The following is a 12,720-nucleotide window of genomic DNA, read 5'->3' on the forward strand; positions in this document are numbered from 1 at the left end:
TAGCCAAGACATGAAAACAACCTAAGTGTTCATCAGTGAATGAATGGATAAAGAAGAAAATATATCAATAAATATGTAATGTATATATACATACAATTTAATATTACTAAGCTATAAAAAAGGAAATTATGCCTTTTGCAGCAGCATGGATGGACAATAAAGTCATTATGCTAAGTGATATACATCAGGCAAAAAAAGACAAATACTGAATGATCTTCCTTCTTTGTGGAATCTGAAAAACAGAACTCTCAGAAACAGAAAGTAGTGTGATGGTCATCAGGGGCTGGAGGTTAGAGGAAATGAGAAGATATTGGTCAAAATGTGCAAAATTCCAGCTAAAAGATGAAAATTCTGGAGATCTAATGTACAGCATGGTGACTATAATTAGCAATACTGTATGATATATTTGAGAGGTGCTGGGAGAGTAGATCTTATATGTTCCTGCCACATGCACACAAAAGGTAATTATGTGAAGGTATGAAGGTGTTTACTAACCTTACTGTGGTAATAATTGGACAATATACACATGTATCAAATCACCATGTTTTACACCTTAAATTTACAAATGGTATACATCAGTAATATCTCAATAAATTCAGGGGTTAAGAAAAAGAAAAAAAGTGCTCTGGGCCCAGGGAAGATCAAGGGAGTGGAGGAGAAATAAGAAATATAGACTCGGTCACGTCAAGAACAAGGTGGAAGATACATAGACTGTTTGGTGGATTTAGTATTTGTTTTGAGTTCTGGGATCTGCAGCCTGGCTCTCCCAAAGGCATTTGTGGTATCAGGTGCCATATTAGCTGGATGACCCTACAAGAACATATTTTAAATATTACTGGAGACTTACATCTGGAAGACCAAGAACAGAACAAAGAAAGGTGGCAGGCTTTGTTGTCAGAGCTAGAGACTATTTCTAAAACAGTTTAAGTTTCTTCCCAGGATGCTTACCAAATGGGCAAATTTTTCAAATATAGTAGATATCAGCCGACCACCCCAATCCCCTTCCTCTAAACATATAAAAAGACATTTTAACCAATAACCCATTACATGAATGTTTCTTTTTTGGATTAAAGATTACATTTGCCAGTATACATTTGTATATTGGCAGATGAGCATTGCTTTTATTCTTCCTTCTAGATTACAATTATGAGGCAATAGAGGGTGTGGTTTACACATCTTTTAATCTTCCTTCCTAACACTATCTCTACACAGTCCAGTGATCAATAAATACTGCAAAATTGAATGAAATTTCCTTCAAGTGGGTGACAAATCATACTACCTCTAGGGCACATTTAATCTCTCTTACAGTGTGACATTCTCCTTACCACCACCAGCACAATGGAACCGAATTGGTTAGGCTACACTTCCCATCTGGGTAACCTGAGGTCAACTTTTGCTAACTTTAAACTATCTGTCACAGTGTCTTAAAATAAGATCACTGCATTCCCCACAAAATTCATGTAAATATGTAAACTTGGGTCTACCGATAATTCATAATTAGACTTGGAAATATGTGTGTTATAAATATGGCCTGAGTATATCCTATGAACCTCAAACATCTCCCAACAATCATTAAGAATATACTGCTTTGAAAATAAACAACCATGAAGATGCAGAACAAAATATCTGTTAAGAAAATAGATTTCATGTTGTGTTAAAAACAATTCAATTATAAAATGGGCAAAAGACATGAACAGACATTTCACCAAAGAGGATTAAATTCACATGGCACACAAGCATATAAGAAGATGTTCACTATGATTAGTCATTAGGGAAGTACAAATTGAAACCACAATATCTCATTACAACCTATCTGAATGGCTAAAATTAAAATAACAACAAAAACAATGTGATAATACTAAATGCTGGCCAGGATGTAGAGAAACTTGAACATTAATAGATTGCTGATGGGAATGTAAAATGGTCCAGCTACCCTGAAAAACTGTTAGCAACTTCCTATAAAACTAAACATGCAATTGCTCTGCAACCCAGTAATTGCACACTTTGACATTTACTCCACAAAAATAAAAACTATGTTCACACAAAAACGTGTACACTACTGTTCAAAGGACGTTAAGTATGCCTATAAAAGAGTGACATGAGACATTCTTATGGTGATGAAGCTGTTCTGTATCTACTGTACCAATGCCAATATTCTGCTTGTGATAAATTACTATAGTTTTACAAGATACTCCTTTTCAAGAAATGATATATGTGATCTTTGTATAACTTCTTAGAGTTTCTGTGAATCTACAATCATCTCAAAATAAAAAGTTGAATTGCAAAGAAGTGCCCAAATTAGGGCTCTTAAACGATCTCTTAATTTTTATAAGTTCACAGTGTACTCACTTCAAATTACACTTAACATTCAATTGTGCTGGTTGCAGTACATGAATTTACAGATGCACCTACTTTTCACTGTGTCTGCTATCCTAAATATTACATTCCTGTAGGCTTCAGAATGCAACCCTTTTCATGCAATTAGTTGCCAAATTCTATGAATGATTAAACATGCAATCAGTTCCCACAATATTCTGAACAGAGATGAGGCCCAAATACTGCTTCTGAAGAATGCTTCACTGTTCCATTTTTCCTGTTCCATTTTAATTGTCTCCTAATTGTTCTATTATTGCCTTTCTTTCCTTTCGCTTTAGACTATATTTATTAACAGAAATATATCCAACCTCTCTAAGGAGCCTATATATTTGGGGCCATAAAAAGGGTGTCAACATAGACAACGACCTAAAGAGGAAAACACTATAGCATATCATAGAGGTGGAGTGACTTTTTAACACTTTTGAATCTGGAGGGAACAAAGCAGAATTGTACAATGCAATTGCTTTATTGTTTTCTGCAGGGAAGTAATTATCTCTAGTGTCTATTGTATGGTATTAAATCTAATTATATTTACCATGCTGTTATGCATATAAAATAAATAATAATTACCTCCTGCCTCTGCTATTCATATTTTCAGATGTAATTTACATGTTTCACTTGCCCATACTGATGACATCATCAAGTATCTTGATTTAATAAAAAAGCTGAGCACAAAGACAGTCTGATGTCAATTTACTGTTAATGGAGAAAAAGTCAAGGCTAGACTGACCTTTACTTATCCAGATCTTCTTTTAATTTAGGAAAATTCAGTCGGCTTGGAATGGGGGAAAAAGAAGGAAACAGGACTTTCAAGATCTGGACCCTTATTTCTTATTTCCCTTTTCCTATCCCTAGGGAAGGAATAAAGTAAACAAGAGCTGTCTTCTCATCACACAGGGCTGCTCTGACTTTGATGTGGAGACATGGGAAACTGAAATTTATAGCAGCGGGGCACCACTCCCTCTTCTGAGACAGGTCATCCTGATTATGATTGTGTTATTGGGTTGCTTTACACGTTTGTCACGTTTTCGCCCATCCAGTTCATTTTGAGGAAGCTGTGTATTACATATAGAGCAGGGCTGCACTACACATGGGCAAGCAGCCCACGGCATTGATTAGATAAATATTACATTCTGAAAATAAAATTTTCTCAGATTTCTTTTCGCCTCCTCACCCTCACCCCCTTATCTCTGCCCTTTTGAATTAATTTACTCATATATTCACAGAAGCAAGCTGAGGTCACAGGGGCAGGTTGGGAACCTGGAAATCTCAAATGTTCTCTTTTGAGTGTTCAGCTCACACACCTGTCACAGGTATTATTTTTTTCCTGGGGGCACATGTTTCATCCAATCCCCAGAAACACTTGGCTGCTCATAAGCACTCTCTCATCATCAGGACTATAAGAGTTACTAAAACTCAATATGCTGCCCCAACCCAACTCACTCCCATATTCCAACAGGAGAAATATGAAGAATATACTGGGTGCAACGTTTCTCCTAAATCATAAACTCAGATTGGATTCTGAGTGACCCTAAATATGTTGTGACCTATTATCACCAATTGGTAAAATACATATATTTTTAAAAATTGGGTGATTGAATGTTGTACCTTGGCTGGTAAATCACTAGCCATAGAAGTGTAGCAGAGTTTCTTCTCAAAACTTTCTAAGAGCTCTACAAAATTGATTGGTCACCCAAATGCCTGGCTTTACCTTTCTGAATCATCAGTCTGGAAAATTCTCTTGTGCCAAAACCTAGGCTTTTCATCCATCTTCAAAGCATACAAGTTTTCCAAAAAAGATACAAAAATTGTCAATAACCTCATGAAAAGATACTTAGTATCATTAGTCATTCAGGAAATGAAACCGTGAGATTACCACTTTATACCCACTAGGATGGCTATAATTAAAAGACAGATAATAAAAAGTTTTGATAAGGATGTGAACAAACTGGAATCCTCATACACCGCTGATGAGAAAAGACAGTTAGTTTTGTGTATGAGAATATATAATTGATGTACTGTGGGTTTCCTAACCCAACACTTTTTTTCTGATAACCTCAGGACTAAATAAATGTTAAAATTATCAGAATAAATGTTAAAATTAAATTTTTTTGTTAAATTGATTAAAAATTAAAATAGTTTCTTTTGTCTTTAAGCCATAGGACCTTTGAAAACACATTTTATAGAATACACAGTACCATACAAATACAAGATATTATGCTTAATAGTACAAAACTGCTTTTGGAAGAGTTGCTTACTGGTTTTTAACCACTTTCAGACTACTGATATAAATTTCTTTTTTTTCCAGCTGGTTGAGATAAAAGTTATTCTGAGAAAGGAAAAGTTTGAACTAGAGAAGTTACTATTCATCAGGCTAGATTGCAGGAGGAAAGAGGCTCTTGATGAAGGCATAGAAGATTGGGAAACATTTCCTTTCATTATTTGACCTGCTGGTTTTGAGATGCCTATGATCATATGTATGGAGATTTCATGCAAACAGGCTAATGTAAAGGTCTGGAATTTTAGAGAAAAATCTGAACTGAAAAAGCAGCTTGCAATCATTTGTATTTAGGTGGTAACAAAAGCCATGGTGTAAGAGCAGTCACTTAGAAGGGACACAGTTTGTTATAAAGCCAGGGGAATTCCCAACAGCAAGCCTATGAGACTCAGGAGAGCAGAGCCTGGAGTGGTAGCACAGAAGACAACGACTGAGACGGCTGTAGGGGCAGAGAGGCCCAGAGGCAGAAGATTCTCAAAGTTTCTTTTGGTTACTTGGCTAGTAAGTGATGATTCCAAAAAGCTGGATCAAGTCCTTTTGTCTTAATTCAATACTCTTGTCTAAGCCAGTCTCTCTGTACCACAAATGCTTGGTGAGTGCTCACCATGCACACGACAGACATGAGGCTCCAGAAAGGAAAGGAAACGGGAAAAGTAGGACTCCTTGAGGAACGTGTAGTTGCAGAGAGTTTGTCCTTTATGACATGTCAACAATCCCCCTCCTGGTCTCTGCTTCTATTCCCTTGTCTTACTTAGATCTTCATGGTGTCAGCTGCAAACCATTAGAGGTTTCATATAATCTGAAGCCCCAACTTTGGTTCCTTTATTTCAATTTAGGATCACTACACTTAAGCCAGAGTTCTCTTACAAAGTTACTCCTCCTATTAACAACTGCACCCCTTTATCTATGGGATAAAAATTCAGCATGCTCAGCCCAAAATCAAAGTCCTCTGCATCTTCCATAACCAATCTAGCCTCTCTCATCTCCCTCTTTATCCCAGGATGAAGCCACTGAAGCAGCCAAACTGATTCTTTCCAGTCTATCAATAAGACTCTTCATCAGTAAAGATATTTCCCAGGCTTATAAACACTTATTTCATTTTTCTACACATCTAAGTTGCACTTATCGAAAATATTCTATTTAGGTGCCATTTTCTTTGAGAAGATGATCCTTAGAATCACAGCCTGTGTTTATCTCTGTACACTTACTTTCTACAATTATTTGACAGAATATATTGTTAGACATCTTTCTGAATGCATATTACTGTAAGAACACCTGGAGGGTACAAAGATCTTCAAAGTAAGACCTCTACTTTATTTCTGTTTGATCAGTTGTCTAATGAAAGAGATTAGACAAATTTAAGTAGGACAATGATAGAATTTAGTGCAATTTAAGTTGCCTAAGTAATTAAAGCAATAGGCATTTGTGAATGACCAGGCTGTGAAATATCAAAGGTAGAGTCTCAGATTTAGGCATTGGGAGGCTTGAGTTTCAATCCAAGAATTGCTTAACAGAGAAAATATTTCTGAGCCTCTGTGGAGAAAGTGAAGGCTCCTTTGGCCAGGATTCTAGCCTGGCCCTGGTCGGCTTGCTCACTACATATATGTGAGCAATACATTGTTACTGACTCTATATAAAGAGCTCTGCCCATTGCTGTGGTCTGCTGCACAGCTGCAGGGCTGCACGGCTGCAGGAGAGCAGAGTCTGGAGTGGTAGCAGCACAGAAGACAATGACTGAGACGGCTGTAGGGGCAGAGGCCCAGAGGCAGAGACTGGCTGGCTGCATGCAGACTTGCTCTGACTGGGCAGGATTCTAGTGATTGACCTACCACTGTGGGAATAAAGTATATAAACCCTTTTAACCCAAAAACATCCATTGTCATTTTTCACTCTTATTGAATCCATAGCGAACTTGTTCATGGCTGAAACCCATTGGCAAAACAGCCTCAGTTTCATATTAACCATTAAGAGAAACTGAGCAAGTAAAATAATTAAACATGAGCTGCACTGTGCCTTCTTGGATGACATTCTGTTTAAGTCCAGGAACCTTGGGACCTGTAACAGTGTTTATTCTCTTGAACCATTCCACACTGTACTGAGGGCTGTACAAAGCCTCTGGTCTTGGCAAACACTCATTAAAATAAAAGGCTGGCTGGAGACCCTGGAGAAGAATCCTGTCAGGAAGCCAATTAGCTTAGGTCAACCCCCGACTCTCTCTGCACAGTAGTTACTCTGAGGCTACTTCCCTATTCCCTTTTTATTTTTATAACCTGTAATTAGTTACCCTGACATATAATTTCCAGGACCATAGGAAGCATTTAACCACAGCATCAGAGCATCTGGGATAAAGTTCAATTCTAGGGAGATTATATGTTGGGTGATTAGAGCACTTTGGGACAGAACATCCCAATTATCTGAGACATGTCCTTGATATAAGGATCAAAGACCCTGTGCTGGTCTCTCATATCAAATACCTTCCCTCATGGCTTGTGTGATCCAGCTGAGAACAGCACGGGCTCCAAAAAAAGGTATCATGGTCACATCTGGCTTCTAGCTTTTAACCAGATGCTGGTCTTGGATGTGGAAGGAATACAACCTCTTCCTTTGCCCAAACAGAAGGCAGTTCAGACTTCATTACAAATAATGACAGAACTGTACTTTGAGGAAATAGTGAAGGTTGGTTTACTTTGACATCTCAAACTTAGCACCAATCTCGCTGTCTTTCTCTGTCTGTCTTTGCTTCTCTCTCTCTCTCTCTCTCTCTCACCCACACACCCACCCACACACACACCCACCCACACACACACACACACCCACACACACACACACAAACCCACACACAATGATGCTCTCTCATAATCCTCAGCCATTTTCAACCCTTCCATGTATTTGAAAAACGTCAATACCTGAGTTACTTCTCCCAGAAGCATATTCCTTGCTTTGCAGTCTTTCCTTTTTTATTGAATTCCCACTATTTGCTTAGCACTCAGCCAGGTAGTTTTGAAAGATAGTTTCAAAAGGCTGCTGCCCTCATGAACAATTCAGATTAATGGGAGGAAGGAAAAACCAATATTTGTGGTTCACTTCCCGGTAAGGGACAAGGTTATATGTGTATTATTTCGTTTAACACCTATCATAAAGTCAATATTAATATGCCCATTTTTAAAAATAAGGTAACAGTTTTTCAGAGATAAAATATAGTTTACAGAAACATCAGTGTTAGAATTCCAGTTTGAACTCAGGACTGTCTGTCCCCCAAATCCCTGTTCATTTTAGTGTATTTAGTGCTCTTCATTGTTCATAATAACTGCAGCAAAGGTAAATAAAGGGATATTGTTTAGATAAGAGATGAACTAGCAGAGTGGAAACTATCCAGATATTTGAAACTGTATTCCTGTGCCTACTATGAAACCAGAATAACATTTTAAAAAATGAGTAGATATATGTAGAGAAAATATTACAGAGAAAAAAAATGCTTTGTGGCCAGCATACACATTAACTGAAAACATACATTCTGGGAGCCTTAGGTAAGGCTGGCCCTGCAGATTTCCTCTCAGAGGGGTTTCCAAACACATGGAGTTTCTTTCACTTAGAGAAGCTTCTGCATGTTCTGGCATTATATGTATGTATAAAGCAAACCACAGCCACATTTGTGGAACACAAATCATAATGGCAGATTGGGCACAGGTGGAAAGAACTTACCTATCCATAGCTCTTTATAGGAGGTGACCTCAAAGGGTTTGAAGAAGAGAAAAGACATACAATTTAAAGTGGGAGGGGGATTTAAAGATACACAGGAGGATAGTCTAAGCCAAAATTACATAATTAAGAATGTATGTCTCTCTTTACTTACTAAGAATATAATAATATGGACCCATCTACCTGGTAGTAGATTTTATTCAACACCATTCCTGCTTATTATTTCATTCCATACTATTTCCTTGAATTGACATATTATTAAAAGACTCCAACTCCCCTGCCTTAGAAGTTAGAGCTTAGAGCTCCTATTACCTGCATTTCTTCTATGCAGTTGACTCACAAGTCACTTCTGCAGTTAAGGGATGTGAACTTAAAAAAAAGTTTCAACAAATTATGCAGCCCTGAAACCTTACAGTCGTGAGAGCTTGCTCATAGTTTGTGGCTCCAACCATTCTTAATTTCTTTCCATCTCTGAAACCTCGAATCTCTTTGGTGATTCCACATATCTTTGCACCTGAGGCTTCATTTTTTAGAGTGTGATGTATCTGCCTTATTTTCCCAGCTTACTCACACCTTCACTCCTGGAAGGTGTCTGTGGCTCCCTGAATTCAGGCTGGTTTAGATGCCCCTACTCTGCTTTCACAGCACCCTCTGTGTGCACCTGTATATCTGTGCATTCTACACTTTTCCATTTCTGTATCAGACCACTCCTTGGATAAAATACCCTCATGTGATGGCCCCTGACTTAGCATCTTAGAAGAAAAATAATTTCTTTCCTGTTTCAAGTAAGATATTCTTGAAATGTTTCATGGATCAGTTTGAGAGATGAAACAGTATGAGGAAAGGAACTAGTCTTTACTGAACTAGCAAAGATTAGATTTTATACCTTTCACTTGTTTGAATAATTAGTTATGTATTTCATTTCTCTTTTGTCAGTTTTTTATATGCTGGAGACTTCATGCACATTTAATTCATTTAATGAGTACTATAACCCTCAATTCTACAAATAAGTAAACAGTTTCAGCAATACTATGTCACCTGTCCAGATACCTAGCTCATTAGAAGTGGCCACAAGATTTGAACTCTAGTCTATGGAAGTCCCAAGTCCCTGCTCTATTCACTGTAGCTCGGCACTTGCTATCATTGTCTTCTATTTCATTTACAGTTACAATTACACCTAGTTATTTTGGGTGCTTTCCATTTGGTACGTAGGCCTTATGCTTTTTTCTGCCACTCTTTAGTTATAGAACATTTCCTTCTGGGAACATAGTACAAAAGGACTAAATTTCTGCCAGTAGAAACTCCTTCCAAGGATGTTCATTATCTCTCACATGAAACAGCAGAATAATTACATGAATTAAGGAAAACCATACTTGCTTTTCCAAAGAGAATACATATGACAAACAGTGAAAACCAGCCATTACTCTGCAATAATGATGTCTGAATTTGAAGGATTATTTGTGCCGTTTGTTACCTGAGTGTATGAATTCCTAACCATCTGTATGTGTGTTTGCTCACAAATGGCCTGAAGATGAGCACAGCATGATTTGAACTTGGTGATCAAAACCAGTGCTTTGAAATTTTAATGAAAATTCATCAGCTTGAACTAGACTCTGAAGAGACAGTTTATGAAAAGAGTGGAGACTGGCTGACAGACCTTCTTCCTTCTCTCCGCTAATATTTTAATTCCCATTGCTGGTTTTGTGCCTTAGAACTTCCTGACATAGTAAATGATTAGTAAATGGATAGCACTTACAAAGATTGAGGATTGCAAAGAAATCAAGAGTCAACCATAGTTCATGTTATTTAATGCCACCATGACTGCAGGTTCCAGGTTTCTAGCATGAGTCCTGATAAATATAATTTATGTACTAGGTTTTAAATTATGCTTGTCCCTAAGGTATATTTTTAAAGGTGCAGGGTTGGGAAATGTAAAGCAGAGACAATGCCTCTCTTCTCTGCCACGTCCACAGCAATCATTACCATTGAGTGTCACGCTCTTTCTGAGCCCACACCAGACCTTAGAACCAATCTCAGCACATACAGTGATTATATTAGAACACAAGAGACGTAGCCTATTTGACAGTAGTTTCATGGAAACAAAGTCTGAATGACTCCTGAGAGTTAAATTGCAGAAGATGGATGGAGTAAAGCTGGACAGGGAAATAATTTTTTGTTAAATGCCTACTATTCCTTGAACTTCTACGTCCTTCATTTATTATGAATGTAGATATATTCAGAATCACAAGGTGCCTTTCTCAAAAATGGTATTAGAGTGAATATATGCAGCTGGGAAGGGGAAAGGGGAAATGCCAGCTAGCCTGTTGGGCTCTGCCGACCACTCCTTCAGCCTAGGAGAGTCTGTCACATGAAGTCATCTCGCTTTTGACTGCCAACCTTCGAACTCGGTTCGAACCATCCCAGGCAGAAGCCTTTCTCGAATCAGTCTGCACATGTTTAATAGTGCCAGTAGCTCCCTCCAAATATGCTCTATATTTGTGAGGATATTTAAGGGAAAAGCTGTCTCTTGAAAGGGACACTCATATTGTTTTTCCAATCTCTACCCCATTTGAGAAGTGTCCCTAACTAAGAGCGCTGGGATAAGAAGCCTACATGGGTATTCTGGGGTTAATCCCAGCATAGTTACAAATGGAGTTGTTTCTAGGAAACTTATTTATGATTATATGAGTCTGAGGCTCTTATTTCATTACTGCCTATTCAGAGCACTGGTCTGTCAGGAATGATAAAGGATCAGCCTCATTATACACTCGAATTTACCTCCTTCCACCCATTACATCAACCTTTATTAGAGTAAGATATGACCATCAGAAACCAGAGCTCCTCAGCAAACTTTACTTTCAGTTAAGATGTGATGCTAAGCAAATCAATCCTTGCTTTCAGTATATATGTAGGATGAAGAATGTAAAGTGGGTCATTTAGTAGACAAATAAGAACATAAATATCGTGATATTCTCATACAAAGTAATTTGTAGCTTATTTATGAATCATTTGCCCAGTTTGTATTAATTATATTAACTATCTCTCTCTTTCCTAGAAAAGAAATGAGAGAAAAGGGAAAAGAGAGAGAAAAAAGAAAGACTAACTGATGAAGGGACATTAGAGATGAAGGGATATAGATAAGGGAGGCAGCGTCTATTCTGAAAGCAACAGTTAGCTTGTGAAATGACTAAGAAATCAGAGTGCAGCTAGTATATGTTAAATAAACGATGCTTGCTTATTGAAAAATGCATTGCTTCCCATGTCTACCAAACCTTAATATTTTTTAAATAGAGTGAAACAATACTCTTCTTGGATGTTAAAAAAATAAATGTTATCCTTCGCTTGCTTTATCTTTCACCTGGAAATCTCCAAACTTGCTCAGCTAGGCTACGCTTTTACAGGGTCTCAGTGATGGAGATAAATCAAAATATTTACTGAGTGGGTAATTAAAGTCAAATGAGTTTCTTCTCTATAAATGTGAGAAAATGAGGGCTATTCCTTCTCAGTGATTTCCCTGGCCCCTCTGTCGGCGGGCTCCTGTCCTCCAATCTCTTCTTCCTCCTTCCATGTTTCCATACAATGGCAGCCAACCTTAATTTTTGTTACCAGGGAAAAGGTAAAATCTAGGTCAATCCACTTTAAATTTTAAAAACAAAATTAAAGGAAATCTAAAAGATGTCTCTAGAAGCAGGGACTATTCAAAACCATCACTGGGTCTCTGCCTATGTTTGGTATCAAGCTAACTCTCAGGAGCTACAGCCCTCAATGGTCCTTAGAAGCTATGATCCCTCCTAAGAAAAGCCCAGATCATCTCCACAAAGCACTCAATAGTTTTCCCCACAACAATGGATTTAGTTTCAATCCCATCCTCCTAATATCAATATACAATATACAATATATAACTCTAGTTGGAAAAGTTACTATGTGATTTCTGGTTTGACACTTCGGTGCCCTTTCTTATGCTGCTATTTTGCCTGTAAACCTGCCTCATCCTTCTGAGCTTCCCCTAGCAGATCTCTGTCTCTGCTTAACCTCACACAGCAGTCTGCACCACCACCTACCTTTGTGCTTAATAATAATAGACTATTTCATGTTACTGACATTTTATGTGAATCCTACGCTGTTTATTAACCAGGCTGTAAATCCACTCACTGTCTGAATCCACACTCAGCTTACTCATGCAGTGCATAGTGTTTATAGTAAATGGACACTTGGGAATCATCATTTGTACTTATTGTTGAGTCTACTCAGAATAATAATTAAGCTAACGTCTATTATGTTCATGTAGAGTAGGCATGCAATTGCATATAATATGTATTAACTTTTCTGAGGATAAAGTTCACATATGCTATTCTTCTTATCCTAAG

The 12,720-nt window shown here is 37.7% G+C and overlaps 1 long non-coding RNA gene across 1 annotated transcript in view; it reads right to left on the reverse strand.

The window, feature by feature from the left end:
- Nucleotides 1-12,720, reverse strand: part of LOC118968883 (uncharacterized) — a 60,235-nt gene that overhangs the window by 31,444 nt on the left and 16,071 nt on the right. The gene's annotated exons all lie outside the window — the stretch shown is intronic.

This window comes from Manis javanica, chromosome 7, assembly GCF_040802235.1.
Source record: "Manis javanica isolate MJ-LG chromosome 7, MJ_LKY, whole genome shotgun sequence".
NCBI lineage: Eukaryota > Metazoa > Chordata > Mammalia > Pholidota > Manidae > Manis > Manis javanica.